The 13656-nt window shown below is 30.9% G+C and overlaps 1 long non-coding RNA gene across 1 annotated transcript in view; it reads left to right on the plus strand.

Annotated features, from left to right (window-relative positions):
• Window positions 1-7794, plus strand: part of LOC108688173 — a 75367-nt gene extending 67573 nt beyond the window's left edge. The window contains exon 3 of the long non-coding RNA XR_001931776.1: window positions 7752-7794. This is a non-coding gene — a long non-coding RNA (uncharacterized LOC108688173). The remainder of the gene's footprint in view (window positions 1-7751) is intronic.
• Window positions 7795-13656: the final 5862 nt, after the last annotated feature.

Consider the following 13656-nt stretch of genomic DNA (forward strand, 5'->3'; position numbering starts at 1 on the left):
TCCTTTATAAAATGTACTTTTTTGTGTGCATTTAGTAAAAATGTGTTCTAGTTTTTAACTTAAATCTTTTCTTTAAAGAAAGAAGCAACTTATATACAATTTTGATACGAAAGAAAGTAAAAGTAATAATGAACGTATTAATCAAGAGATTACATAGTAAATTAGCTCCGGTGATTTGCAAATTTTGGTTAATAAAAAAGTGATAGCATATAATTTATCTCGACGTACCTTTTTATACGAGTATAATTACGTTAATGATGAAGCGGTGATTATCCAACCCCGTTAGATAATGTGTAACGAAACATCTCTAGTCATACACAAGAGCAAAACTTGCGGAATACAATGAAATTAGTTAGTTCCTTGATGATCATTTGTTATCGAAATTTCATCGTCGATTAAATGTAAGAAGATAAAAAAAACAAAATGGAGCGAAGAGTTTTTAAATTAACTTTTTTTATCGCACAATTTTATTTGCCGATAATTGCCTAGTGAATGGTGCGGGAAAGCAAAAGAAAGGTACTTTTAAATTCTGCTAATTACCGAAGTCCATCTCTCCGTTCCAATGCAAAATAATATACGAATCGTAAAAAAATCTGTGTCAAAGTATTGAAACATGTAATAAGCAACAACTGTTTTATATTCTTTCAATTACATTTAATTCGATCAGTACTAACAATCGTTAAATGGTTCTTCCCTATCACTCTCTCACATTTAATTCGATCAGTACTAACAGTCGTTAAATGGTTCTTCCCTATGACTCTCTCTCTCTCTCTCTCTCTCTCTCTCTCTCTCTCTCTCTCTCTCTCTCTATTCCCTATCAATTACATGTATTTTATTTGAGATTTAAGCAAGAATGAACGTATTACTACTACTTGCGTGAGTTGACTAAGCGACGTCGTTATAACTTTTATTTCTGCATTTATTCTTCTTTTTTTTCATAATATTTATATTTATCTCTTTTTTTATAAGATTAGTTTGTATATGTTCCAGAAATATATGTGTATATAGCATGACACAACATGACGTGAAAACATGATGTAAAAGCGCATGTTGAAATTTAAACGCCTGTTTAATTTATTGAATATTTGATCTTATCAGTTTTAAAATTTATTTATTTTTTAATTTTGTTAGTTAAATATTAATTCTCAAGTAACACACAGCGTCTATAAAATGTTAAAAGGTGTTAAAAAATTTATAATAATGTATATAAGCGCTTTTTTAGCGCTTCGCAGACGCTGCTGTTACTTGGGTTATTATCTTGTTAAACTTTTCTTAAAATAATAATTACATAAATAAATATTATGTCTATTAAAAATATCGTTAAAAAAGAAACAATATGTTACCGAACGAATTAATTAAGAAATTAATTAAGAATATTCATACAAGTTTCGATTTCGAATATTTGCCAAAAATTCAAAGAATGCTTTTGACGCGTTTCAATATAATTCATTTTTAAATCAAGTCATCCATACGTTCCGTTCCCGCAGGGAAAACCCAGAGATCTAACATGATTTGATTGATTGCGCTCCCTATCTATGAGAAACTTGCGGCGACACATACGATATGCAAATGTGACACGTGTGACACGTCGTGACGCATTACATAAAAATAGGTTAATCCATTACATACTGCTGGTCGTTGGACAGGAACTAGCCTGACATTTTTTCCTGGGACGATAGTCCATATAACGGGCTATTTCTTCCGCGAATGTTACGAGATTTTATGGGTTAACGAAAAACGAACATGTACGGCACCCTAAATTCCTCCAGGATGCTCTGCGAGTCGCAGTTGAAAACGTCCCGGATAAAATGGGGCTTTAGAGTGCGTGAGATATTTGGTTGACGTGAAATGGAAAAATATTTTCCGAGGACTCTTCTCTGTCAACTTATTTTGCTTACTTAATCGTATGATAATTTTATTTTAGAATTAATAGATTACAATTCGTTTTTAAAGTTACCGTTAATAAATTTATATATATTAGACATTTTATTTTAATATATTTTTATATTAAAATGAAATTTACTGTAATATGTTTACCAAAGATTTTAAATAAAATCTCAATTGTGAACAAATAATCACGATATTAAATGTATCTTATAAATTATTTTAGTATATAAAAAATGTTTGGAAATAAATAATACAGCGAAAATAAAAAATAAGGTAGCATAAAGTAAAAAGTTACTAGAAAAAAAATTTAGTATGTGCAACAAAATTATTTTATTAAGACATTTTTTAGCGACTGAATATTTTGTTTACATCAACAAAAAATCAAATTGCTTTTGTTTAATGTACTTTTGCTTTTTAAATAACAAAAAATATTTGTTTATCCCAACTAAACTGTTTAGATGGTATAAACAAATATTTTTTTATTTAAAAAATTGAAAAACATATTGAGAAAATATAATTAATTTTTTATTATATAAATATTTGGTTACGGTAATAAAAAGTGCCAGTTTTTGCTGAAGGCACTAAATTTTTTTTCTTGGTGTAAAGCAAGCAAAAAATATTTCTAAAAAGGGAAATATGCTTGTGAAAATCTCTCTGAGAAAGAAAGTCTGCTTGTGATAAGAAAATATTTCTATACTGAAAATGACATGTGTCACCATCCACGAGGCAAAAAGAAAGAAAAACATGGCGAAGGAGGGTACCCAGTCAATTTTTCCGCATCATATAACGGTAACAGGTATTCTCGTTACAATAACCGCTATGACGAAAGAAGGAGAGACAGAAAACGAGGAGAATTTGTTGTTTTAGCTCCAAAGAATGAAAACTGATCTCACTCGTGCGTCATACTTCTATTCAATCGTGCCTTTCGTGCTTACCGAAATGAAATGTCGAACTCTAACCGTTCCTTTCAAGCTTATCCTCACTTTTGTCTCGAAATGTCGTTTAAATTGTCCCAAAAATTGCGCGATATTTCAGCTATGATCAAACTATGAATATATTTTTGATAAACGTCCGTTCTGACGAATAGGATTTATTAGTAGGATGATATCTGCGATATCGGTAATATATATCTATATTAGAAGAGATCGGGGCCGGTTGTCATACAAGATCGATTGTTAAAAAACTAATAATTATTATTATTATATATAATTCAATCAGTATATGATACAACATTCTCTTCTTTTTATAGATTACTGATTATTATAATAGTAAAGTATAATATTAAAGTGCAAAATGGTTTATTGTAAAAAATCGTTTTATATATATATATTATATATATATTATACTTATAATGACTTTTAAGAAAATGAAATTGGTAAATTTTTCTTATCTTCTTTTTTAGCATTATCATTCGCGATTTTTTGTCGTAAAAAATAATATACCTTAAATAATAATTTTTATTATAGTTAGTTAATCATTATCGTAACAAAATTTATGAATATAATTTCTTTTACTAAAAACGTCTAAACGGAAGATTGATCAATATGAGTCGGAATTAGGTGACAGCTAATTTCAATCTCTTTAGATAGACACATTTTTAGAGAATATATTTATGAATATAATATGTTACTTAGATATATTTTTTCATTTTTCGTATAGAAATTATAGTAAAAAAAAATAACGTTTAATTACGATTAAAATTATTATCTTAATTTTCTCGATACATATATAATTTTCTAAAATATACATAAACCACTACTGACATTAAAATAAAGATTATATTTTTTACATGTTTTATTCATATAGAATATATTACTGCAATCCCCTTCCCTCCCCCTCCCCCCCCTCCGAGACAATCAACTTCAAGCACGGGGTTAATTATCAGTTTTATTGCTTTATTTAAAATTAAATAACTTATATGTATGATGATGTATTTATAATATTTCTATAATATTTATATAATATTTTTTTTAATACTTGAGAGAGAGAGAGAGAGAGAGAGAGAGAGAGAGAGAGAGAGAGAGATGCAAGTGTATTATAACATATACAATGTTTCAAACTCATACGTTCACTTTTTTCTAAAAATAATTATTCAAAAACTGACAACTAGCCCAGGTTTCTCTTGATTGACTTAATTACTTTTATCTCTCGCGTTTGTCTCTGAACTTAATTATCCTTTACTTAATTAACTTAATTAAACCTTTGTAAATATAATTTATAGGCATATTGGATTCATACGTAAAGACAATAAAAATGTAAAAACTGTGCAAAACGGAGCAAAATTGAACAAATGTAAATATCAATCGTGAAACGCATTTTCGATTTAGATCGAATATAATAATAAAAAAAGTAATATTATAACTTCTAAAACTTATTGTTTACAATGGAATAAAATTGAGTTAACAAAAAAAAGTAATTTCTATCAAATCTGAATAAAAGTTAAAAGAATTATATCAGTTTATACTTATTCAAAACAGAGAAAAAGAAAAATATTGATGCATCATTAATGGAACGAAAATAAGTGGACAGTTTTTATTCAATTTGCAAAGAAACGTACCTATTGAAAAATAATGATAATCGCCTGCCGAAAAGCACAATCGTTATAATGCAATATTGATAAATCATTGGACACAAACGAACAATTAACCCTCCTCCCAATATAATAAATAAATGTACTCACAGTTCTGAATGCGCTGTCGCCATTTACTGCTCCACTTTGGACATTTCTCACGCGGATGCTCATTCATTCTCGGCATAATTGTGAAGACGCAATCACAATTGTATACATCTTAGGTATAGAACATAAAAATCATAATATCATCTCATACAGCACAGAAGCTTGCAGTAACATTGCTGCAATGTTTCCAATACTACAATATTCATGAAACGTTGTAATATCGCGGAATATTGGAATGACTCTGCTGTATAAGATAAGTTATCATGACTATTGTGCTGTTCTTTTTCATCCTGAAAAGAAATAAATATTTATTTGAATAATTTTGAATAAGTAATATTTATTAAATATAAACGTTATATTTATTTGATATAAAAATCATTAATTTAATTATAATTCTTTTATTGAGTAAATATTTGTTTACTGTAAATGTTTACTTAATGTTTATATATTATTAAAAAAAATATGTATTAAGATTTAGTAAATTTTTTCAATGCAGTGAAAGAATGTAGGAGAACGAACATTAGAAAGCTCCACTCGCAAATTGTTATATAAACAATTAAATATATGTTATATTGGTTCGTTACTATTATGGTGACATGAATGGGTTTGGAAAAGTACCTAATGAAAGACCCTTCTACCTACAAACTTAAACAGCTTTGCCGTACTCCAATTAACGCGACACTATAATCTCCCCTTCGGCTTAACATGCAAAAGATTTGGTGGATATATTGATGATTAATTGTAGATCAATACGCGATGGTAAATCGATGTACACTGCGGCTTTAGTCTTCAGTATATCCTGTTCAGTATATCCTGAGTTAGACATAAATTGTAGATTGTGGTCGGCTCTATTTTGTTTAGGTGAAATCCATGGATTTGATGAAACGTAATTCATTTGCTTGGAGATTAATCTACATTAACATTCGTAACAAACACTTTTCTTCAATAATCGCGATCTCCTTCGATATCACTGATAAAATTTGGAAAATTTTTGATATAAATTATAATTATATGATATATAATTATATGATATAAATTATAAAAAGTATTACATTCAAAAAATGAATTAGAATTAGAATTCTTTGCTTAATAATTTTGTCAGTCTTTAATATTTTCTAATTAATGTTTTCAAGATCATAACTATATTTGATGTGACATTTTTTAAATGAGAGTAACGTAATTAATATAATCATAGGTGTAGAGCTAGAATTTTGTTTAAAGGAGGCTAAATTAGAGTTAAAACTTCTAAATTAGAAAGAAGAGGAAGAATAGTCGAATGATATAATTATTAGACCTGTTCTGTTTTATATTATTTTTAATTATATAATTATATAATTACTGATAGGTGAATTATAAAATATATATTTAATTTACTAATTATTATTTATTTTATTTTTCTCTTAAAATTGTAAATTGATTCTTTGAAGTAAAAGGACTTAAATCTAGTCATTTTAGAGAGAGAGGGGAGAGGGAGAAGGAAGAGAAAGAGAGGGGGGAGGGAGAAGGAAGAGAGAGAGAGAGAGAGAGAAAATTTTAGAAAATCTTTCTATAATATATATTTTCTTTTTCTCCTTTACCAAAATTAACATCTTGTAAATACTTACTAAGCACAATCTATGAATGCCTTTTCTTGGCTACATCCATAAATATAGAGATAAATATAGAGTAAAAATAATTTTATCCTGTTACACACATTATGATATTCTTATTAATAGATACCTTCACTGTTGTGTCATTGTTGAAATGCTACTGCTTTCATCCGAAATTAGCATAATACGAAGCAAAACGTAGTGATTCACTGTCATTTTATCCAGTCGCTACATTCAGAGTATCGAAAAAGCCAGTTCACCGATTTATAATCGCAGTTACAGTTCGCGTGCACAGCACACAAAAACAACGAGTAAAAAATTCACGATTACCGAGGGTAAATGAGATTAATTATCCGACGGACGGAATACGTGTGAACAACGTATCGCGCGTCACTCTCCACCGTGAGAGATGCATCGTGTGCCTAATTAAACATCGAGAACATCGTTCGAATAGCCGAGCGCGTTTGATGTATTAATCGCATTAAGACACGCGGCAATGATCGACCGTCCATCGTTATTATGTTCGAGTTACGTTAAGCGAGCAACACGTAGCGGTCACAATTTTATTACGATGTTCACGCGTCACTGGCGCGTCACGCGCTCAACTGTTTTTCGTCTGACTAGCGCGTCGCGCGGTACACCTTCAGTGTCAGTCAACTGTTGTCAGACAGTTAGATCGACCGCGTTTCATTTCATTGCGAGATGACGACGCGATGGGATCGTACCGCGTTTACCTGATTGAGACTCAACTCTGTGATCGTGTGTCAGGAACGACATTGAATCGAGCGTGGTGTGGCACATTAAATTACTTGCGTGTACGATTGTATGTAACGCGTGGCGCGACCTCTGCGTTTAGTTTCTTCGTTTAGAGACATCGAGTTGGCATCCGTTATCGCCGCGTTTATCGGACGTTTCATCGTTGTATACTTGTCGACGCGCGTTAGAGTAAGATGTCAATTAGATAGCAATTAAACAATATTTGTTCCGCAGTTATCGGATCCCTTGCGTTTTCCGTTAGATTCGGAATGTGACGTCCGCGCTTTGGTATGATGTTGACGCGATTCGAATTTTTCATGCGCAGAAACGGATCGAGTGCGCGTAACGAACATGGAACTGATGGAACGTTATCGAACGCCAGAGGCGAATAATCGTTGCATTTCATTTCGCTTTGTTTGTTTATTTCAAACGAGTCGCCTGTACAGTAAGTTTCGGCGGTAAGTGATTGTCAGTAATTAGCCGAAATGATCATAATTAACTATGTTTTTCCTCTATCGATTTGTATAGGTGTATACACGCTTGGAACAATGGAACAGTTTTGGAAAAGCTATGTACTGATTGGTAAACATTTTATTTACTCATTTCTCGTATTCTCTGTTGTAACTATTTATTTATTTCTAATGATTTAGCATTATAATAATCGTGCTGATGAACATAAACATTATTTGTCATAGTTCTGTCATTAAATGATTATATAAATATTAACTGCAAAACTTTATTTTTGGTAATTGTTATTCATTTATTTTATATACATAACATAATTTATTTAATTTGATATATTTTTGATAATAAATTTAAAAATTATTTAAATTTGTTTTCAGATTAACTTACGGCCTTATCATCACAACCTCTTTCGACATTATGGTGAGTAATAAATTAACGTGAAACTATGTAACTGAGAGCAAAACGCTGTAATTTTGTTCGCCAAAAAATTAGTTATTTTAAATTGTTAGAAAGAATTGGAGAAAGTAAAAATTTAAAGATGAATAATACATTAACTCCTCAGAGTTAATCAAAATATATAAAACAGTTACTGACGTTGTATAAGATCCATTTAATTAATTAAATTAAAATTAATTAAATTTAATTAAATAGTATTTATTTATATAATATATTCATAAGGCGATAAGGTATAATTCGCAAACAATTTGACTTCATCAAATGAAGTTAACTGCAGACGTTTTGATTCTAGATTTGAATCCTCTTCAGTGCGGTAATTAGCAAGATCAATTACAAATTTTCAGTTTGTGCATACCCACAGAAGCTTATATGTACGAACATTCCAACATTTGTAATGTTACTGCAATGTAGATGGAATGTTCAGTATTGTTGGAGTGATCTATACTGTATGGGTATCAACTGAAAACATGTATTTTCTAATTTTCAATCTTGCTAATTACTGTACTGAATGTATTTTAATAATTCAAATATGCAAATGTAAAAAATATAATTGAATAAGGGTTCAATAGACCTTCCGTTCAACTCTGGAAGATTAATATTTCGGGATTATTATATATCTACATATTTAAGATGTGATATACAGAATATTTAAAATCAAAACTTTTATGAATCCTCTTACTTATAATATTTATTATCATTTAAGTTATAAAATTATGTTATACGTATAAGTTATAATATTATTATTATTATCCTTTATACAATTTATCATAGGGATTATATGTTACTGAAGCTCGAAATAGTATTGTTAACTGTGGCAAACTATTACAGTGTATTCCCTATTTACGAGTTTTTTCCCTTTTTTCATACTTTTTCTATTCCGCGGCTTTGTATGTATACATTCAATTCACTAACGATAGTTGAACCACAACAATCATTCACGGAAATACAAAAGTGTACAATGGCGAGCATTCGGTTTTTTTTTTATTTTGACGTTCTATTGTCACAATATCGGTTTGTCTTGTCGATTATATTTTGTGTTCGAATAGGATACAGAAACTCAATAGGATACGGAAAATGGGAAACATACAATAGTTTAGTATTCATATTTTATATTATTTCGAGTGTAATTTCAAAAAAATCAGATCCAGTATCAAGATTATAAATATCCAAGATTATAAATATATGTTCATAAAAAGATACTACATACAATGCATAATAATATGAAACTTAAATATATATATATGTACATAATAAAGATCTAAATCTAGTAAAAAATATATCACGGAAATATAAGAGCAAGTAGAGTGTCAGAGAAAAACAAGATAGGTATATACAATAGAATTAATATATATATATGAATGTTCAAATCAGACTAAAACAAAATTAAGTGTAATTAATAATTATTACGAAATATAATTAGTTATTATGAAAATTATTTTAGGATATATGATAAAGTTAAAAAATGTTAGTAGCATATTATTCGAGCAAATATTAAGTCGTTATCCGAAAACTACTTTTTACGGCCGGATGACGACTAATTACAGCTATCTATTATTTAAAAATTTCAAACATAATTACTACTTATTTCTAATGTTGTTATAATATATGATTTTGATTTTAACAATATTTAAAGCTAATAATACATCTTTGCATATAATGTGATATTTAATCTAGAATAAAATCTAGAATCTATTATAAATTTTTCGTTAATTATTATTCCTCATAAATTAGTCTATTGATTAATATATTATATTTACTATTACTCTACGATTCATTATGTCATTGTCGAGTGGATGAATTGTAAGTAATAAGTTTTACTTAATATGAAAAGGCAAATTTAATTTAGCTTAATTTTAATTAAATTAAATTTTAATTTAATTGAAACCTACATCAACTGATTAGTATACGTTTCTCGCGTATCTTTCACAAAAAGAAGTTTGTGGACATTTTGTATACATGGCACGCAAACGTTTGTATATCGTTCGTCTCATCAGCCTGATTGGCTTGTTCCAATACATGCATAACGAATGTCGCACGTTTTGATCAGAGTCCATGTGATTGTCCAATGCGAAATCCGCAATGTTGGTACCCGCCATTTTCATGTCATCCAACTTCCTACACGCGTTGTATTTACGTGTAAACCGCGATAGGTACATTATGCTTATGCATTTTATAGCTCTCTGTCTCTCTCTCTCTCTCTCTCTCTCTCTCTCTTTCTCTCTCTCTTTCTCTCTCTCTTTCCGTGGTCTCGTGCGATCTCCATGTTCTCGTACAGGTTGATCAGAAATAGTCAGCAATCGATAGTAACGATAGGGATAGAAAAGAGAGTGCCGGGAGGGTCGCGTAATCTGATGTTGTAATCCGTTAGCTATTCTGAAAAGCCGATCACACAATAATTATGTCGCCATTTGTTGCAAGCTTTATATGAATGCATATTGAATTACACACACACACACACACACACACACACACACACACACACACACACACACACACACACACACACACACATACACACACACACACACACACACACACACGTCTGATGATTGTATACAGTTTATAATCGTTAGATGTAATGCACATGGTATGTAATGTATTACAGAATGAAATATATAATCGAATGTATCGCTTAATTAAAACGATTATTAGCATGAGTGCTGTTACCGGCAGTCATGAAAGAAAATAGTTGAATATTATTCGTAACGAATTCCGTATGCATTAATACATACAGACGTTATCCCGCTTAACCGATTAATTCGTGCAGCAACGACGGACGGTTTAATCCCGTCGGATAATGACCGCCTGCATGTGCGGCATGAACGTCTGACGCTTAAAGCCGAGATGAAACTTCTGTGTGTAATTCCATTAATTGCGGCGTAAATGTGAGCTGGGAGAAATATCGTTACAGACTAAAATTTCTTTCTCACATAATGCATTTCACATATGCGTGCACGTGCAGTTGATGCGGCTGTCAGGTAAATATTAATAATAATTTTCAAATGGTAGACATATTTTTTCCGCAATTCGATCGATGCATCGAAATAAGAGATGATGAGCACTCCCCTTGAACATATTTTACTCGAGAAATAAAAAATGGAGAAAATAAATGGTAATTTAAAATATAATATTTTTGCAAATACGTTAAGAGTACTGAAACATTATTTACTTTTAGAAATTTAATAAGATTTATTTATCAATTTCCTGTACTCTAAATTTCTTATAGTGAAACCTCACTTCAAGAGAGTGAAAATTACCCTTGAACAAAAGTGAAAATATTTCACTTCTTGAAAAAGAGTGACAATTTTCACTTTTTTTAGTAAAATTTCATTCCAGAAAAAGTGAGATTTCACTTCTTTGAAGTGAAAATTTACTTTAAAAAAGAGTGAAAGTTGTTACTCTTTTTCAAGAAGTGAAAGGTGGTTGTATTTTCATTTTCTTGTGAGTGAGATTTCGCTGCAAGAAATTTAGAATGTAAAAATTATGCACGAGGGAAGATATAATCTTAGCATAAAAATTAGGAAATAATTCATTCGTTCTTTAAAATTGTATCCATATAGATATATACGATTTTTTTCATGATTATGTCAATTATCATTACAATGTTGAACGACTAAAACCATAATAATAAAATTTAACACTATTTTTAATACTAAAGCCTTCCAAGCCGCTAAAGAGAGTTGAACGATTGTCATACAGACATTTCTTTATCATCGAAGTTCAATTCTGGGATATTAACTATAATCTATGATTCCGCATGGTCCGTCGGTAAATCGTGCATTAGATCCCGAGAGTCAGCCGAGCGATTTTCTAACTCTCCGCTCGGGAACTCGCGAGCGTGATCAGAGTTAACTCTCGAACTCGGTGGACCGCGCGAAGCGATAAAACACAAGTAATATCCAAACTCGAGTATCTATCGGTGTTCCTTATGCCGGTCGAGTACGCGTGGTCGCGCGATGCATAATATTCCATGACAAATGGCGGATACATGGAGACATATATACGTGGGCGAAAGGTATGATGAGAGAACTGTGAAAAGAGAATGATGGACGCAAGGCCGTTGGTATTTCTGCAGCATAACGAAATGATTATTCTCACAGCTATACGATAGATACCACAGTGAGGAATTGTTCCGCGTTCCACGATTATACCATCGACATTGCGATGTGTACGTTAGTGTATACAAGCCGATCGGATGAATCCACAACCTGCTGGGTATTACTGCATTAACCAATGGAGCCGGAGATCGTACGTGCTATCTGACCGAGAATTCCAATTTCGAAATCCACGGTCCGTTCCTGAAACAAGATCAAAGTTAGATCGCGCCATCGTCGATCGTGCCGCAATTCGTGACCTCCTCACAATAATGGCGCTTCTCCCATCGATTTGTTACATATTTTATTAATAAGATGAAATGTATCTGAAATCTTTGATATTCGAAAACCAGCGTTGCCTCTTCTTCATTTGTTTCTGATTTTTTTTTCGAATAGAAAGATTTATTTATTTTATCGATTTATTGGTAGAATTACCTTCGATTTTAGTACGTTTTAATTTTTTCTCTTTTTATTTGATTCTAAACATAATGTATGGAGAAAATATAATTATATCTATATTTCTTCAAATTATTATTGATTAGATTAATTTGCGGCTACTTTTTCGAGGTTGTCTGGTTTCTACCGTGTCATCACGCTGGTTTCGCGGTAAAGAGCAGCCTTATGCAACGGGCTTTTGGGTGCACTGGAGAAGTGTCACTAGTGAGGTTAAGCGGACGACGGTGACTAACGAAGTCGTAGTCCGTTAACAGTGTTAAGCGCGCGGCACCGCAATTTACTGTTGCCACCGCCGACAAGACCGGCCTATTTCCGAGGGAGGCACACTCTGTCATATACATACGACTGACATCCACTGTGTAGTTGTTCATATGTGGATACATATCGTAGTATGTAGTACGGATATAACATCTCGTGGTAAGCGAAACGAAAGCAAGCTCGATAAAATAATGTATTATTACGTAGCCGATTTCCGGACTCGGATTTATGAGGGTCACTCGGCGTTTTCCCAACTGTCCATTGGTGCAATAACCCGTGAAATTGTTGGCAACGTTCTTAATAACCACCATTATAAAATGGAGTCATCTGCAATATTTCGTCGTAGTAATTCCATTTCGTTCTACAACAATCGAACAAAGCGACAACGCTAAATCAAGAATTTTCTCTTATTGAAGTCAAAACTGCGCATGGGGAATCGCGAAATTAATGTCCTTTAAATGTTTTCTCCTTCCTGAACGATTATTCTCTGGTCAAAAGTTAATATTCCTTCGCCATCTAAGGATTCAGAGAATGACACATTTTTAGTATTTTTCTTGAAGTTTTATAATTAAAAAATATTCGACAGATAGCAATATAAACATTTATTTATAATTAGATTTATTTGAATTCTTCGGATAGATTAAGACCGGTATTTATAGTCCATTCTTATATTTAAGTAATATCATCATTATCTCTTAAATAATATCGTAAGATACTAATATTCTGAGATTTACTTATGGCCTCTTAAGAATACGTCTAAAGTCTTAAATATAAGAATAAAAGTACAAGAACGGATTATAAACATTGGCTTAAAATTATTTATATTTTTATTTAATTTTGTAATATTGTTTTTATACAATTACTATTTTATTACTCTTGCTTATGAATATTCGGAAATTGTACGAAAGAAAATTATTTTTTTGAGTATACGAATATATATTTATAAAGACATAATATAATTTTTAATATTTTTAAAAATAATAAAAATTAAAAAAAATTCATATTAATTAATTTTTTA

Source organism: Atta colombica, unplaced genomic scaffold (genome assembly GCF_001594045.1).
Source record: "Atta colombica isolate Treedump-2 unplaced genomic scaffold, Acol1.0 scaffold226, whole genome shotgun sequence".
Lineage (NCBI taxonomy): Eukaryota > Metazoa > Arthropoda > Insecta > Hymenoptera > Formicidae > Atta > Atta colombica.